Source organism: Bubalus kerabau, chromosome 19 (genome assembly GCF_029407905.1).
Source record: "Bubalus kerabau isolate K-KA32 ecotype Philippines breed swamp buffalo chromosome 19, PCC_UOA_SB_1v2, whole genome shotgun sequence".
Taxonomy (NCBI): domain Eukaryota; kingdom Metazoa; phylum Chordata; class Mammalia; order Artiodactyla; family Bovidae; genus Bubalus; species Bubalus kerabau.
In genome coordinates, this window is record NC_073642.1 from 39,872,141 (window position 1) to 39,890,441 (window position 18,301).

At 35.9% G+C, this 18,301-nt stretch overlaps 1 long non-coding RNA gene across 2 annotated transcripts in view; it reads left to right on the plus strand.

The window, feature by feature from the left end:
• The window catches only part of LOC129633838 (uncharacterized), a 29,382-nt gene extending 16,046 nt beyond the window's left edge, over positions 1–13,336 (plus strand). The window contains exon 4 of one of the 2 annotated variants that reach the window (XR_008705324.1): positions 12,742–13,336. This is a non-coding gene — a long non-coding RNA (uncharacterized LOC129633838). Of the gene's footprint in view, positions 1–4,045; positions 5,403–12,741 lie in introns of those variants that run through there. The other variant, XR_008705325.1, reaches the window with a different exon arrangement.
• The last annotated feature ends 4,965 nt before the right edge of the window (positions 13,337–18,301 follow it).

Below are 18,301 nucleotides of genomic sequence, written 5' to 3' on the forward strand. Positions count from 1 at the left end.
TCATTCCAATCCCAAAGAAGGGCAATGCCAAGGAATATTCAAACTACCACACAATTGCACTCATTTCACATGCTATTAAAGTAATGCTCAAAATTCTCCAAGTTAGACTTCAACAGGACATCAACTGAGAACTTCCAGATGTATAAGTTGGATTTAGAAAAGGCAGAGGAACCAGAGATCAACTTGCTGATATTCACTGGATCATGGTGAAAGTTAAGGAATTCCATAAAAAACATCTACTTCTGCTTCATTGACTATGTAAAAGCCTTTGACTGTGTGGATCACAAAAAACTGTGGAAAATTCTTAAAGAGATGTGAATAACGGACCACTTTACTTGTCTCCTGAGAAACGTGTATGCAGGTCAAGAAGCAAGAGTTAAAACTGGACATGGAACACTGGACTGTTTCCAAATTGGGGAAGGAGTATGACAAGGCTGCCTATTGTCACTCTGCTTATTTAACTTCTATGCAGAATACATCATGTGAAAAGCTGGGCTGGATGAATCTCAAGCTGGAAATAAGATTGCTGGCAGAAATACCAGCAACCTCAGATATGCAGATGATACCACACTAATGTCAGAAAGTGAAGAGGAGCTAAAAAGCCTCCTGTTGAGGGTGAAAGAGGAGAGTGAAAAAGCTGGCTTGAAACTCAACTTTCAAAACTAAGATCATGGCATTCAGTCCCACCACTTCATGGCAAATAGGTGGGGGGGGGGGGGAGTGGAAGCAGTAACAGATTGTCCTTTCTTGGACTCCAAAATAACCGTGGACATGACTGCAGCCACAAAAGTAAAAGACGCTTGCCCCTTGGAAGAAAAGTTATGAGCAACCTAGACAGCATATTAAAAAGCAGACATCACTTTACTGACAAATGTCCATATAGTCAAAACTATGGTTTTTCCAGTAGTCATGTATGGATGTGAGAGCTGGACCATAAAGAAGGCTGAACACCAAAGAACTGATGCTTTTGAATTTGCTGGAGAAGACTCTTGAGAGTTCCTTGGACAGCAAGGAGATCAATCCAGTCAATCCTAAAGGAAATCAACCCTGAATATTCACTGGAAGGACTGATGTTGAAGCTGAAGTTCCAAAACTTTGGCCACTTTATGTGAAGAGCTGACTTCTTGGAAAAGCCCCTGATGCTGGGAAAGATTGAAGGCAAAAGGAGAAGGGGTGGCAGAGGATGAGATGGTTAGATAGAATCACTGACTTGGTGGACATGAAGTTGAGAAAAAGGGGGGAGATAGTGAAGGACAGAGGAGCATGGTGCTCTGCAGTCCATTGGGTAGCAAAGACTCAGACCCGACTTAGCGACTGAACAACAACAGCAATAACTCTCCTTTACAGGAGAATATAAAGGAATAAATCTACAAGGAGTAAGTGAAATTAAAGTCACCATTAAACAAATACATCAGTAATATTTGAAATCTGTCTCCCTACTTACATGTTGTTCAAACCATCAGTTGATGCTAAAATTAATGATTGAGGAGAAATAGGATATTTGTATAATTTTAAGTATTTCCTCACAAAATACTTATTAATTATGAAGGGGGAAATATTAACATTGAACAAAGACCCACAGACACCATTTAGCCATGTGATTAGAGTTAACATAACCAATAACAAGATATAATGCCATAATTTATTCCAATATATGATGTACGGAGAAGGGCATATGGAGAAGGCACTGGCGACCCATTCCAGTACTCTTGTCTGGAAAATCCCATGGATGGAGGAGCCTGGTGGGCTGCAGTCCATGGGGTCGCTAAGAGTCGGACACGACGGAGCGACTTCACTTTCCCTTTTCCCTTTCATGCACTAGAGAAGGAAATGGCAACCCACTCCAGTGTTCTTGCCTGGAGAATCCCAGGGACAGGGGAGCCTGGTGGGCTGCCATCTGTGGGGTCGTGCAGAGTCAGACACAACGGAAGCAACTTAGCAGCAGCAGCAGCAGAGAGGGAAATAACATGACTTCTGCTATATTTTTGCCAAAATGTTAACAACAATCTAATTATGAGAAAGCACTAGAGAAACACAAATGAAGGATGTTCTAAAAAATAACTGGCATGAGTTCTTCAAATGTGTCAAGAACATGAAATACTGAGGAACTATCACAGATTGAAGAACACCCAAAAGCAACTAAATCCAATATGGGACCTTGGATTGAATCTCAGGCCAGAGAAAAGGATATTAGTGGAATAACTGGTAAAATTCTAATAAGGCTTTCATACTGGTTAGTAATATGGCATCATTGTGTATTTCTTACTTTTTAAAATTGAAGTATAGTTGACTTATGCTATTACTTCATTTTAGGTGTACAATATAGAGATTTGATATTTTTATAAACTAAATACAAATAAAGTAATTGAAAAGTATTGGCTTATTGCCTGTGCTGTTCAAATATATCCTTGTAACTTATTTTATTTTATACCTAGTAGTTTGTACCTCTTAATTCCCTTCACATATTTTGGCCCTTCCCCACCCCTCTCCCCTCTGGTAACCACTAACTTGTTATCTGCATCTGTCTGCTTCTGGTTTGTCATATTTATTCATTTATTTTTGAGCTTAAACATATAAACTTTCTTGGTTTTAATAATTGAACAATAGTTATATAAGATGGAAAATTGTGGGAAACTGGGCAGAGGGTGAATTAGAGTTCTTTGCACGATCTGCACAACTTTTCTGGATGTCTACATTAAAATTTTTGCACTTTGTCCTAGTGATCATAAGACAATCCATGTATTTTAAAAGAGTATTTCAATATGCATCAAAGTTAGCCAGTTCCAGTGGTGTGAAAAATGGTATCAGTTAATGTTAACAATGTTCTCTGACTACCACAAGTAAAACTAATGTTCAGGTGAAACTGAAATAAATACCTGTAACTCAACACACACACACACACACACACACACACACACACACACGCATACACGTCTGTTATGTATTACTCCTGGCTCCCTCATTTTCTGGAGGATGGAGGAATGATAAGAAAGTATGCTCACGATCGACATCATGCCTTTTCCTTCATTTTTTGTCTTTCTTGTCTTCTTCCCTAGAGATGGAAGGCCTTTATATTTCTCCATCTGACAGAAACTGCCTTGGTTCATTCCCTTCTTCTACCTTACATGGCATTCACTTTCTCCTTTACTTGGATGAAGTAGCAAAAGTGTTGCAGGGAAAGAAACTCATAAAGAAGTACCTCTCAAGATGCACTGAGAAGTATTTTAAACATATGACCTCTGGCACACTTATAGACTGCTCTATACATTTTAATAACTAATGATCTTCCCAAGTTAGTTCCCCGAAGTTTAATTTTATCTTCCTGGTTACACTGTTATGTACCTGAGAGCCAGGTTGGGTTGATCTCTTACACATCATTCCCATAGCATGTTGCAAACATTGACTAGTCAATGTATATTTTGCTTATTGTTTGAAGTATGTTAATCACAGATCACTTTGGATACAAAGTACTAAAGAAGTATGGGGTAATGATCTACAATGAGATGATTCTCCTTCCCACTTGTTTTTGAAAGTTTAGTCAATCCTACTAAAATTTGCCAATAGTCAACTTTAAGTTTGCCACTTTGCCTTTCTGTAGTATAAATGTTTTCAGCTATGGAAAGTCATCATATGCACCCTCTACTTAAAGACCATACATATCACAAATAACTTCAAAATGTTTATGGAAAGATGATCAACAAAATGGAATAATTTGTGAGCATATGATTGAAAAAGCTATTCATGATCTGAATCTTCATGTTTCAAGAAATTCTTGGAGAAAACACTATTTCTATCAAAAGAATCCTAGCTCCATCCTTTGAAATGCGAGCAAGTTAAGGGAAGCTTTATTTAAATCTAAGATGAAATCAAAGGATGAGTGTGGACAAATGCAGTAATATGTGTGAGGGTTTAATGTGTGTGTGTGTGTGTCCTCAGTCATGTCTGATTTTTTTTGTGACCCCATGGACTGTAGACTGCTAGGCTCCTCTGTCCACGGAATTTTCCAGGCAAGAATACTGAAGTGGGTTGCCATTTTCTTCTCCAGGTGGTCTTCCTGACCCAGGGATCGAACCTGCATCTCCTGCTTGTCAGATGGATTCTTTACCACTGAGCCATAGAAATATTTAACCATTATAAACATCACTACTTATCAAGAAGGAAAAAAACTGCCATTATTATGTTATAGACTTAAACTTAGAAAGAGATGGTTTGTTCCTTACCATGAAGAATGAAAAGTATAAGGTAGAGTTATGATTAAACTAAAATAAGGAAAGATGTTTGGACAGGCCAAGCTGTCTTCCAAAGGTTACACATAGTAAAGATGCTAGACTAGGGTTTGAATCCAAGCATTCTAGCTCTAGAGTACATGCTCAAACATTAACTTATTGAACATATGTAGATAAAGCCATTCTAGGGCTCAGAGAAGATACACTCCTCATTATTTAAGGAAAGTCTCAGCTTGTGCTACTGTGGTGTGAGGGCCAACTTAAATCTGTTGTTAGATTCAAACAGCGTTGATCATTTATTTCTAACAAGTGCATTCACATCCAAGAGAGACAGTTTCCCATCAGTGGACAGTAGCTATAGTGCAGCTGTTCAAAGAGGCAATTTCAGTGAAATGGGTCTGAGATGTGCTGGGAAGAGTGACTCTCAGCAAACTCCAGAGGTGCAGGGTCATGTTGACTTTAGTGTATAGGATACCCCAGAAATCGGAATAGTCTGTATTGTTCCTCAGATTTGGGTCTGCCTACTTTAGATAAGACCAATCAAAACAATAGGAAGTGTTAGGAGGATATTTCAGGTATGATCATTCTGGGCCAATTTCTTGGAAATAGCATGGTATCTAGAGTTGTATTCAAAATGTAGAACATCATGCTTTTATTTCCTTTAAGTAATTTTCCTGTTTAAATAGTCATGTTTTGCTCTTCAAGTTTCTTGCTGAAAGTGGTTGATGTGTGTCTGAATAATACAAACAACTTTAAAAAGTAATTTGTTTACATTAATAATTCATGCAATGCAGGTGTGTGTGAGAAGTTGGCAAAGAAAACTAAGTTAGCAACAAGTTTTTAGGTTTAGAAATTCAACAACACGATAAATATCTATTGTAATTCTTAGTCATATGCTTAAAAATCTACTGTGGAATCCTCCCAAAGTGTAGTCTCCTCTCTAGTTACTGTGTCCAGGTGTAGTTTACGTTCATGAACTCAGGTTCATTGCTCTGCAGGTCAAATGTCTGATCCCTTTTGATAGGAGCATTAGAAAATCTTCACATTTGGTTAAACATAGATGGTACTAATGGAGCATGGCCATGTAATGGTGTGGCAAGGAAAGTGGAAACCTACTCAAGGTCTATTCACGAGATTTTATAAACACACTTCAAAGATTGCATGTCTGAAGTATCTTAGAGCCCAGTAATAAAAGATGATGGAAAATCTTAGGCTGTTTCCTTATTTACGAAAACTAGCGCTTGCCAAATTTCACACCCCCACCCCTGTGGCATGCTCCCCAAATAAATAAGCTTTTCTTTGTTCCTGTGTTCATTCATTCAAAGGTAATTCAGTATCACTGTCACTAAATACATTCTTGCAAAAATTTGGGGAGATGGATGTGTATTTTGAGGTTGAGTTTCAAAAATGATTGAGTTTAATGGTACTATGAAAGTAGAACTTTAATTAAACTATTCTTTCAGTACCAAGCATTATTTATATTTTTATTCAGTTATGTTGCATATAACATGCTATATTTAATACTTGTTAATAATAAACATATTAGCAAAGGCCACAGTAAGCAAATATTTGATAATTTAAATAGGTCTGTTATTAATTTGATGACGTATGAAGGTAAATGGAAAGAAGCATCTACAATATTACCTTCATAATCTATATTTTCATTGTAGATGTGACTATCCTATTATTATATTATTATATATTATATTATTATTATTTATATATATTATTATATTACATAATTGTATATTTTAATAATTAATTAATAATTAATAATAAATAAATAAATTAAATAATTATATATTATTATATTATTAATAGGAATAATTTTATTAAAGACAAAGTTTGTAAGTGACATGTATGTAAGTATATAATAGAATATAATTATAAGTATATAAGTATAATATATAATATATAATATAAGTATATCATAGAATAATTGTAATAGAAATATTTATATTTCTCAATTAATGTTGACAAGAAGTGGCTATTTGATTTCTAAGTCCAAGTCAAATCTGACATACATCACAGCAGGACCCTCTATGACCCACCTCCCAGAATATTGGAAATAAAAGCAAAAATAAACAAATAGGACCTAATTAAACTTAAAAGCTTCTGCACAACAAAGGAAACTCTAAGCAAGGTGAAAAGACAGCCTTCAGAATCGGAGAAAATAATAGCAAATGAAGCAACTGATAAACAACTAATCTCAAAAATATACAAGCAACTCCTACAGCTCAATTCCAGAAAAATAAATGACCCAATCAAAAAATGGGCCAAAGAACTAAATAGACATTTCTCCAAAGAAGACATACAGATGGCTAACAAACACATGAAAAGATGCTCAACATCACTCATTATCAGAGAAATGCAAATCAAAACCACTATGAGGTACCATTTCACACCAGTCAGAATGGCTGAGATCCAAAAGTCTACAAGCAATAAATGCTGGAGAGGGTGTGGAGAAAAGGGAACCCTCTTACACTGTTGGTGGGAATGCAAACTAGTACAGCCACTATGGAGAACAGTGTGGACATTCCTTAAAAAACTGGAAATAGAACCGCCTTATGATCTAGCAATCCCACTGCTGGGCATACACACTGAGGAAACCAGAAGGGGAAAAGACACATGTACCCCAATGTTCATCGCAGCACTGTTTATAATAGCCAGGACATGGAAGCAACCTAGATGCCCATAAGCAGATGAATGGATAAGAAAGGTGTGGTACATATACACAATGGAGTATTACTCAGCCATTAAAAAGAATACATTTGAATCAGTTCTAATGAGGTGGATGAAACTGGAGCCTATTATACAGAGTGAAGTAAGCCAGAAAGAAAAACACCAATACAGTATACTAACGCATATATATGGAATTTAGAAAGATGGTAACAATAACCCTGTGTACGAGACAGCAAAAGAGACACAGATGTATAGAACAGTCTTTTGGACTCTGTGGGAGAGGGAGAGGGTGGGATGATTTGGGAGAATGGCATTGAAACATGTATAATATCATATATGAAATGAGTTGCCAGTCCAGGTTCAATGCACGATACTGGATGCTTGGGGCTGGTGCACTGGGACGACCCAGAGGGATGGTACAGGGAGGGAGGAGGGAGGAGGGTTCAGGATGGGGAACACGGGTATACCTGTGGCGGATTCATGTTGATATATAGCAAAACCAATACAATACTGTAAAGTTAAAAAATAAAATAAAATAAAAAAGCATTAAAAAAATAAAATGCAAAAAAAAGGAGTATTCTTTTCAAGAACTATTCTCCATATGTACACATAGAAAAGTTTGAAATTTAAAATGTGAATTAAAAAATAGTTAAAAATAGTTAATGTAGAATTGAAATAGTTAATCTCAATTGAATCAGACCAGTTCAGTCAATCAGCCAATCAACAAACACCTACAATGTACCCACTACATCCCAGGCAGGGTGTGTGATGACAGGAATGAAGCAGTCTTTAAGAGAAATGATCCCTACCTCCATGCAGCTGCTGCTGCTGCTAAGTCACTTCAGTCGTTTCCGACTCTGTGTGACCCCATAGACGGCAGCCCACCAGGCTCCCCTGTCCCTGGGATTCTCCAGGCAAGAACACTGGAGTAGGTTGCCATTTCCTTCTCCAATGCATGAAAGTGAAAAGTGAAAGTGAAGTCCCTCAGTCGTATCCGACTCTTAGCGATCCCATGGCCTGCAATCTACCAGGCTCCTCCGTCCATGGGATTTTCCAGGCAAGAATACTGGAGTGGGGTGCCATTGCCTTCTCCGTCCATGCAGCTAGTAACATAGATTGGCAATTTGATGTATTTTACTGTATGCATTCCTTCTAGTAGGAGTAAAATAAGGATTTGTATGTCTTAAAATACACAACTGTTTAATAGTAACTTGTAATGCACGCTGAAAAAGTATTAAGGGCTTTTTGAATTACAGTTTTCTTTAGATATATTGGTACCATGAAAAAGGCTGAAATTGTGCAATCTTCTAATTTTATAATTTTGAGTCCATGGCAGTATTAAAACATTCATGTAACATCCTACAGAAAATTAAATGTGTGAACATAAATTACATCATTTGAAAATTTAGATTGTACTTGATTTTCTGGAGTGGCTGGTATATAACGAGCCCAGGCAATATCAATGTGCTCAGTGATAAAGAAGATGGTAATTGTGTACCAGGGGAATTTAGGTTGTATTTTGATGATGTGGTCAATTACTTGGCCTTTGTGAACATTCATGGAATAATTGGTTTTATTTAATAAGTCCATTTGTGAAAATAACCACTGTTGCACATTGGTGCTTATCAAAAGCATTTTTTTCCCTTGAAGAGACTGTGCACGTATATCATCAAACTGCCAATTAATGTAATTTGTTTAGAGCTATTTTTCCTTCTGTACCATCAAGACATTAGCTATCAAAGGTGAATGGTAAAATATCTAGCCAAAAAAGGGTTGTATGGCTATCCTAACAACTTAAACAAAGGGAGTAAGAGAGAACACATGTGTTACAATTACCCAGATTTTTCCTTTAACTGAAGCTTTTAAACTAAGATTGATAGAAAACAGTGTTTAGGAAGAAATAATGCATACTGATTTATATAAAATGCTATTCGTGGTATTTTTCTTTTTGTATTAGCTTTAATGAATAGATACGCCTTTTTATTTTGTGGTACCCTACCATTAAATGATACCATCATTTTTTTCTACCTAAATAAATTCAAATTCTTGTCACCTACTATCTGTACAGGAAGATTTGAGACATTATTCTTAATTGAGATTTTTACTGAATATCTTTTAAAGATAAATTTGTTTTATTCTTTCACCCACTATTTAAAAGGATTTTCACATTTTTGTCTTCTAAAGGAATTGTCAATGAGGAACGAAAACTGCATAGACTATACATTAAAATCACTTTAGTTTTTAAGCTGTCATGAACTGTTTCAAAAAATGCTAAGTTGCTATTGTTTAATGTCTGTCATTTTATAATGCTTTAGAAGTTATCTATCCTGTAAAATTATTAACTGATGCTAAAATTGCCTTGTAAGTATTAGGACAATAGCAATTTTGTAACAGCTGGGACACTGCCAATGTAAGATAAGTACATTTTGCTCTGTAGATTCATAAAGTGCTTTGAAATGGTTTGTAACTGATGGATGGATGCATTTTCTAAGTGTAGAAAGCAATATTTTGTAGAAGGAAATGGCTTGAAAGCTGACACACATGCATGCAAATGCCATTCTCTTCAGTAAGTAATTTGCTTTTTCTTTCAAAAGCATAAATGGCATAGTTAGACACATTATTTTGTATATTGCACATAACAATACAAGATGCACAAAAACAGCAAGTACAAAACATTTCATATTGATAGAAGAACCCATGGCTGTGGTATATGATTAGCATAAATGTATACACACTGAAGTAATGCTTTCAGGATTAAAAAGTGAAACTGAAAAAAAAGATAGGTAAGTTCTACTAAACTTCAGGAAATGATAATATTGATTATGCTTTCCCTCTTTTAATTTTGCTACTTGATTGGAATGCTGTCTCATTTTAAATGGATATATTATATCCATTTAAGATGGTTTAGTACCCTTAACATCTCTTAGCTTTCAAAAAATAAAAGGCAACAATATACTTTCCTGTATGACAAGTGCACACATGGGATTAGTTTTTGTCAAGTTAAAATCATTCTTGACCATATTGGATGTTTAAACATTTATATAGTTACTGGTGCATCCTGAGTACCTAGAGAAGACTGGCAGAGAGTAAGTAACCAATAAATATAAGACCAAGTTTGAATGAATTGTCTTTCAGAGACACTTGAATTAAAATCATTCAGCAACTCTTAAAGTTATGGACTCTGTGAGAGAGGGAGAGGGTGGGAAGATTTGAGAGAATGGCATTGAAACATGTAAAATATCATGTATGAAACGAGTTGCCAGTCCAGGTTCGATGCACGATACTGGATGCTTGGGGCTGGTGCACTGGGACGACCCAGAGGGATGGGATGGGGAGGGAGGAGGGAGGAGGGTTCAGGATGGGGAACACATGTATACCTGTGGCGGATTCATTTTGATATTTGGCAAAACTAATACAATTATGTAAAGTTTAAAAATAAAATAAAAAAAAAAAAAAAAAAAAAACACCACTCACAAAAAAAAAAAAAAAAAAAAAAAAAGAACTCGAGCTCTGGAGCCAAGTTGGGTGGGTTTGAGTTCTGTTATCAACATTAACAGCTTTGTGAACTTCGGCCTGCCTTTTAACTTTGCTAAGCTTCAGTTTCCTACTATACAGAATGAAGAAAATAACATCCACTTCTTAGAGTTGTTATGGGAAACAAATCTGTATAAAGTGCGTTTGTGCAGTGTCAGACACTTAGCCTCCCATACATTATGGCTTTTATTATTGTCACATCTCCATCATTATCAACGTTATTATTTTGTTTGCTGTATCAATACAGACTTATCTTAGTTCCTTAAAATGTCCTTAGTTTCCTCTTTTGATTAGGACAATTTCCATGAAAATCACTTAACATTAATTCCATTTATTAACGATGGTTGTGTACAGTTAGAGAGGAAACCATATCCTCTGTTTTTAATAAGATTTTACTTTTATTTTACCGAGGCAGTTCTTTTTCCTCTGATATATATTTCATTCAACACATTCAAAGGAAATGTAGCCATGAATAAAACCTACTGGTTTGGGTAGTGTTTTGGATGACAACAAGGCAAAACTTTCAATTTGTACTTTGAATATTTTTCTCAGATATTAGATACTGGAATCTCTAGACTTCTTTGAATTGGTCAGTAGAAGACATTATACAACATGAACTAATTGATTAATAAACCTGCAACTTAGTGATATTCTCTACCTTTTCAAAAAATACATTCACTACTTACCTGGAAGATTTTGTTACAAAGATATGCCAGAGGAATGCTTTTAGACCAAAAGTGTTTACATCTGAGTTATTTCCACACTTGAGATCTCTGATGGAACTGCTTCATTGGAAAGACCCCTATATAAGAACAGAAAAAAAAGATTGGTCTTTTATTTGAAAATCTTATAGACAAATTTTGAAGATTTCTAATTTTATGGATTTTTTGAAACATGTAGCTTATTAAATAGCTGTACTATTTCAGGTATAAAAATGTGTCTTCTATTTCATCCATACAATTTCTTGTTTCGTTATGGCTTTAACTCTTGATTGGAATTCTGTGTTTTATATATAGTTTTAGAGCTGTGCCACTTGGTGTTTATGATATCACATGGGTTGATTATGATTTCTCCCCAGTCCTCTGTGCATAAAAATTACATGATGGCATTTTCCTAACTAACCTATATCAGATGGGGTCATATAAATTTCACTACCATAAGCTCAAATGTCAAAGGTGTTCATGACATCCATGAATATGGTCCTAAAAATGCAGCCTCAACCTACTTTTTCTCTCTTTGATATGGACCCATGGAAGAATAATGTGATTTTCTGCTGGGACTTCTTTCTCTTTAGCAAATTTATCCAACAAAGAAAGATTAAATTTCCCTCACAGCAGTTCTTTAGATTTTTCATCTCAAAAGTCTGTAACTTACAGCCTGGCTTCCTCAGGCATTTATTCATTGTAACAAACCACAGGCAGACTTTTGGCACAGTTGTCCAGTTATTGATACTTCTAAAAGCTCTGTGATCTTGTGGGTAAATCTACCAGAACAACCTAAGTTTGTCCACACCTTCTCTCTACCTTGGAGTCCATAAACTGGAAGTGCCTTCGGGATAACCTATAAGAACACATAGATAGCATCACTGACTCAATGGACACGAGTCTAAGCAAACTCCAGGAGACAGTGAAGGACAGGGAAGTCTGGCATGCTGCTGTCCCTGGGGTCACAAACAGTCGGACAATGACTTAGTGACTGAACAACAATAAGAATGCAACATAAACTCTTAACTGCTTATGCTTATGTACAACTTTACTGCCATGTGGGTAAGTATTGGAAAGATGCTTAGTGGCAGGTAACCTAGTGGGATAAAACCAGTTTTGTGTTCTGCCATTCCTTGTCTTTAATATATGTCATATGACTTAATGCCACTTTTGTGTGAATTGGCTAAATGACTCTGCTATGAAAGACAGAAAGATAAATATTCTTCTGTATGTTGTTTTTGAGGTCTCAGTTATCATAGATTTGCAGAGCTCTTACAAACTGACCCTGCGCTGTATTTATTTTCAGGAAAAATAAGTAATATACTGCCACCAACCTGCTATTTTTACTCAAAAACATACCTTGAAGATCTTTTATCCATGCACAGATTTCTGTATCATTCATTTTGACTGTTGCACAGTGTTTCATAGTGTGGATAGGTGACAATTTGCTTACTACACTTGATAGACATTTAAGTTATTTACAATTTTGTGCTCTAAACAATGATTATGATGAACATCTTCATACAGGTCCTCTTGTGTATATGTGTGGCTTTTTATTTAGGATGGATTAAAAGAAAGTTTACTGGTTCTTACAGATTCTGCCAAATTTACCTTATGTGGGTCCTAATTCAGTGACTAGAGTCCCCTAAGAGGGAAATTTGGACTGAGACACAGGAAGAATGCCATGTGACTCCAGAGGTAGAGACTGGAGTGATCTATCTACAAGACAAGGAATCCCAAGGACTGGAAGCACTAGAAGTCAGGGAGAGGAAAGGAAAAATCATTCTCGAGAGCCTCTGGAGAGAGCCTGGCTCTGATGACATCTTGATTTTGGACTTCCAGCTTCTAGAATTGTGAGACAATAAATATCCGTTGCTTTGAATCATTTAAATTGGTAGTACTATGTTATGGCAGTCCTAGTAAACTAATACAATGGTCATTATTTCTGGACAGAATTGTGTTGTAGTCCAATGCCCAAAAGAGAACATCTTAGGCATTAGTAATAGATTGTGTTTTCCATTTTATTTCTATGTAAGCAAGACCATAAAAGATGTGTGTTTGTGAATAATGAGACTAAAATGTTGAATTCTGACACACATAAATGCCAATTAGAACAGAAATTTGGAGGTAAGGAGGTTTCACGGAACACATTTACTTCACAAGTAAATGTCAAAAGAACTTCAATATTCAAACTATAAAAATATATTAGAAAATATCTGTAAATTTAGGTCAGGAATATATGTGATCCCTAGAAATAAAGGTTAATTGTCATAATTTTAAAAAGTGAGTATTGTAAGTTCTAATGCTAATAAGGATTTTGTACACAACGTGACAGAGTTTGTCTGTTATTTGTAGCTCTGTATTGACATTTTCAAAATCACTGAAGCTGAGCTTTACTTTCTTTTTTTTTTTTTTTTTTTTTTTTTAATTTTATTTTATTTTTAAACTTTACATAACTGTATTAGATTTGCCAAATATCAAAATGAATCCGCCACAGGTATACATGTGTTCCCCATCCTGAACCCTCCTCCCTCCTCCCTCCCCATTCCATCCCTCTGGGTCGTCCCAGTGCACCAGCCCCAAGCATCCAGTATCGTGCATCGAACCTGGACTGGCAACTCATTTCATACATGATATTTACATGTTTCAATGCCATTCTACTTTCAATTGACTGTTTTAAAAGATTATGATATTTTTTCACTGAATCATTAAGGTCTAAAAAGCTGCCATGGGCCATTCTTTAATTACATGTCATAAATGCAATTCTACGGTTACTGAAGTAAATAACTACACTGTCTTATGACTGACAATGTCAATATTTGAATGACCCTCATTACTTCTGAAAGATTGATGTTGTTGGGTTTGTAAAGACACCAATATAAAGAAGCAACACTCTCTTACTGGTTACTAGAGTGTGTTAGTAGCTATCAACAAGAAAGTAACTAGAAAGGGAATTTATTATTTATTTTCAGAGTGCACAGAATATTCCAATTTTTTATGATCATATGTAGCCATATTGGGTAATCCTGTCCTGTTCTAACTATAAAATTTTCATATTTAGGATTGTTTCTATTTGCCTAAAAATTCATGTGAGATGGACCACAATTGTACTTTGCTTCAGGTACTTTTAACTTTTCCTTCACAATTCATCTCAGCCCTAAAACTCATTAATCAAATTAGATGGGAGAAGACAAGCTTCCCATGGCTTGATCTTAACTTGTATTCATGATGATTAATCATTGCACAATAGCAGTGAGGTCACTGGAAACATGTCATTCTCAAAGTCCACCATTTAAGTTCAAAGAAAGGAGTAAAGTAGTAAGAGTCTAGCAAGAAGACCTATAAAAATGGTTCAATAGAAACTCTAACATTTTCTTTACAATGTATAAGTGATTAACAGTTTTCTTTTAAAAATTAATCTATTCATTTTAATTAGAGGATAATTACTTTACAATATTGTGATGGTTTTTGCCATACTTCAACATGAATCAGCCACAGGTATATATGTGTCTGTCTTTCTTAGGATTTTTAGCTATTTTTTTCTACCAAGATACTTATCACTTTTAGATGTTTTTTATAAATGTTTTACATACATGTATCCAATTTATTAAAACAATTTTTACATAATTCCATAGGAAGGTTTTACTATAAAAGTGATTCTGGTCCATGTTTCTTACATTTGTATAGCATTTACAGATTTCAAAATGATAATCACTCTATTCTCAATTTTTCTGTTCTTTTACTTTTTGTTGAGAGATCTAAGAGTAACATTCATAGATGAGAAATGATTTTGAATAGACATGCAATTGACCACAGGCTGAATTACTTAAATTTTCTAACACAGTAAGATATATAATAAGTCAAAAGCTACAGATGATGCACTTAATATCCATGCATTTTACTATATGTAAGGTCAACTACAATTAAAAAAAAAATCTTCCCAAGATGATTTACCAATTAACAATTCTAAACAAAACTTGGACATGCAAAAATGAGAGATTAAAATTTACAAATTTTATCCTTTATTATATATTCCCATTAAATACTTTGAATATGATGGTTTGATTTCCTTGCAGCATATGTAATTCTGAAATAATAAAATGAGACATTTGCTTGCAAAATAGCAATTACTGCAATTATTTTCATGGAGAGGTTCAGGGATATAAGGACCTTTGCTATGTGGTACTTAGGACCTCTCTAACTTATTTTTCATGCCTTCTCTGGATGCTCTTACATTACCAACTACATTCTTACATTCATTTATTCTTTCTACATCATCACGTGCCTTAACATTACAAAGGAACTTTCTATGCAATAACCTTGTCTTTAATCACTCACCTTCCAGGCACTCTCCATTCCCACAACTCCACTGAGATTGCAGCCCAATATTCTCAGGTTCAGGGGGATCCTTCTCATTCTATTCCTTGTTTTATCCCTCAGCAGAATTCAATGGGAATGGCTCTTCTCTCCTTAAAAAATTTCATCCCCACCACCACACCACTTTGTCTTGATTTTCCTTTTGTCCATTCCTTCTCATTCTATTTTACTTGCTCCTCTACTTCTTTTGTCAGTTTAGGGTGATGTCTGCTACTCAATCATCTGACAGCTCCATCTTGGGACTTCTCCCATCATTTCATAGACTTTGGAAACAGATACCCTTTGTTTGAATCCCAGGCTTAGCACTTACTAGCTGTGTGACTTTGGACAAGTCTTTTATTCTTTTTGTGTTTCAGTTTTATCATCTCTAAAATGGAAGCAATAAATAGTACCTACTTCATAGAGTTATCGTATTAACATACATTTACATATATGAGATAATAGAAACAAAATGCTTACAATAGTGCCTGGCACTTAATACTATCTCCATGTTGATAACAACCAAATTTATATTTATTCTAAACACTGCATGTGGATTTCCAGCAAATATTTTAATTGCCAATTTGATATTTCCACTCGTATTTCTAAAAGGCATGTCAAAACTTACATGTAAAAAATTGAAAACTTGACATCTTTCTTTCAAACCAATTTCAACTCCCTGTTTTGACCATATCATCATCAGTTCAATTGCTCAAGTAAAAAGCTTTGGAATAATTCTTCATTCCTTACTTTCTCTTTCACATTCAATTCTTATTTGTTCTATCCTAGTAAGTAGTTTAAACCCATCCCTTTTTCTGAATCTCCATTGCAATCAGCCTAGTCAAAGAGATCATCACTTCTTATGTGTTTTATGGACTAGCAAGTCCTCGCATCCCTCTCTTGCTCTTTTGCAACTAATCTTTACCTATTAGCTCAAATAATCCCTCTGAAACATAAATTATATTAAACTACATGCTGAGCACATGAATATTTCAATAAATATTTGTTGAATGAATTGATATGATATTAATTAGGTGGCATAGAACCTCAACAGTTTAAGAAAAGCAGATAATTGTCTTAAGAGCTTACTGTGAATTAATAGAACAGGGTACTATGAGAGAGAATAACTAGGAAGTGGTAGACATGTGTAAAAGCAGGTGGCTAACGAAGTTGACACTGAGTAGGTATATTTTAAATTGACTCTAGTAGACTGAGAAGGATCTACTATGGCGATGTGCTGTGTGCTTAGTTGCTCAGTTGTGTCCAACTCTTTGTGACTCCATAGAGTGCTAGGCTTCTCTGACCATGGGGGTACTGGAGTGGGCTGCCGTGCCCACCTCCAGGGGATCTTCCCAACCCAGGGATCGAACTCAGGTCTTATGCATTGCAGGTGGATTCTTTACCATCTGAGCCACTAGGGAAGCCCAAGAATACCGGAGTGGGTAGCCTATCCCTTCTCCAGGGGAACTTCCCGACCCAGGTATCAAACAGGGGTGTCCTGAATTGCAGGCAGGTTCTTTACCAGCTGAGCTACTAGGAAAGCCCCCTGTGGTGATAGTTGTATGCAAAGAATTCCAGGCAGAGGATCTCTGGAAGAAAAAGGACCTGTCTTGGGCTTCCCTGGTGGCTCAGTGGTAAAGAATTCACCTGCCAATGCAGGAGATATGCGTTTGGTCCAGGAAGATTCCACGTACCTTGGAGCAACTAAGCCCTTGCACTCCACCTGCTGAACCTGTGCTCTAGAGCCTGTGAACAGCAACTACTGAGCCCATGTGCCACAACTACTGAAGCCTAGAGCCCATGCTCGGCAATACGAGAAGCCAGGGCAATGAAAAGCCCCTGTACCGCAAGTAGAGAGTAGCCCTGCCTACTACAACTAGAGAAAAAGCCTGCGCAGCAACAAAGACCTAGCACAGTCAGAAATTATAAACAAGTAAATACTTGTTTTTTAAAAGGTCTTGCCTCTTTCACAAAACTCAGATGTCCAATGTGTCTGGATCTTTACAGGTAGTTGAGAGATTAAGCAGGGAACAGATCTTACTAGGACAGTTGTCTGGTAGTGGGTGGTGATTTATTAGCTATAATAAAACGACTGGACAGTTTTAAAGAGGGGTATTACACAACCCAGTTTGTTTGCAAAGATAAGGACAGGCTTCTGTGTGGAAGGACTGGAAGGAAATTGTGCAAACAAGGTTGCTGCTGGAGAAGAGGCGAGCAGAGAGGATAGTTACAGTGGACATACACTGTAGAGATAAAATCAGGTATCAAGATGACCTATTGATGTATGGCCATTTAGAATGGGGAAAGGAAGCAAGTAGAATGAGTGCCAGGTCTCTAGCTTGAACTACTGGGTGGATATTGATGCTAGTTTATGAACTGGATGGTGGAAGGTTATAGATTTGACCTTGGAGTTTAAATGGGATGTTTGCATTAGAGATATAAATTTGAAAATAATCAACATTTTGATGGCATTTATGACCAAGAGAATAATTGAGATGGTCTAGAAAAAAAGGATGGAAAATAAAAAAGGAACTCCAGTTTTTAGAGCCTGACAGAAAGAAAGGGGCTATTAAGGGTGTTACCACATTTGCCATATTATTTTTTTACATCTATTTCTTGCATAGTAACTCCTCCACAATTGGTCTGACAAGCTTCTATTCATCATCTGTAACATAATGCTGCCTCTCATTTAATAATGATCATTATTTAACCAACATTTACCAAGTGATTATTAAATACCAAATGTACTTTAATATGTGTATTGAATGCATTATTCCATTAACCCACATTATAACAGCT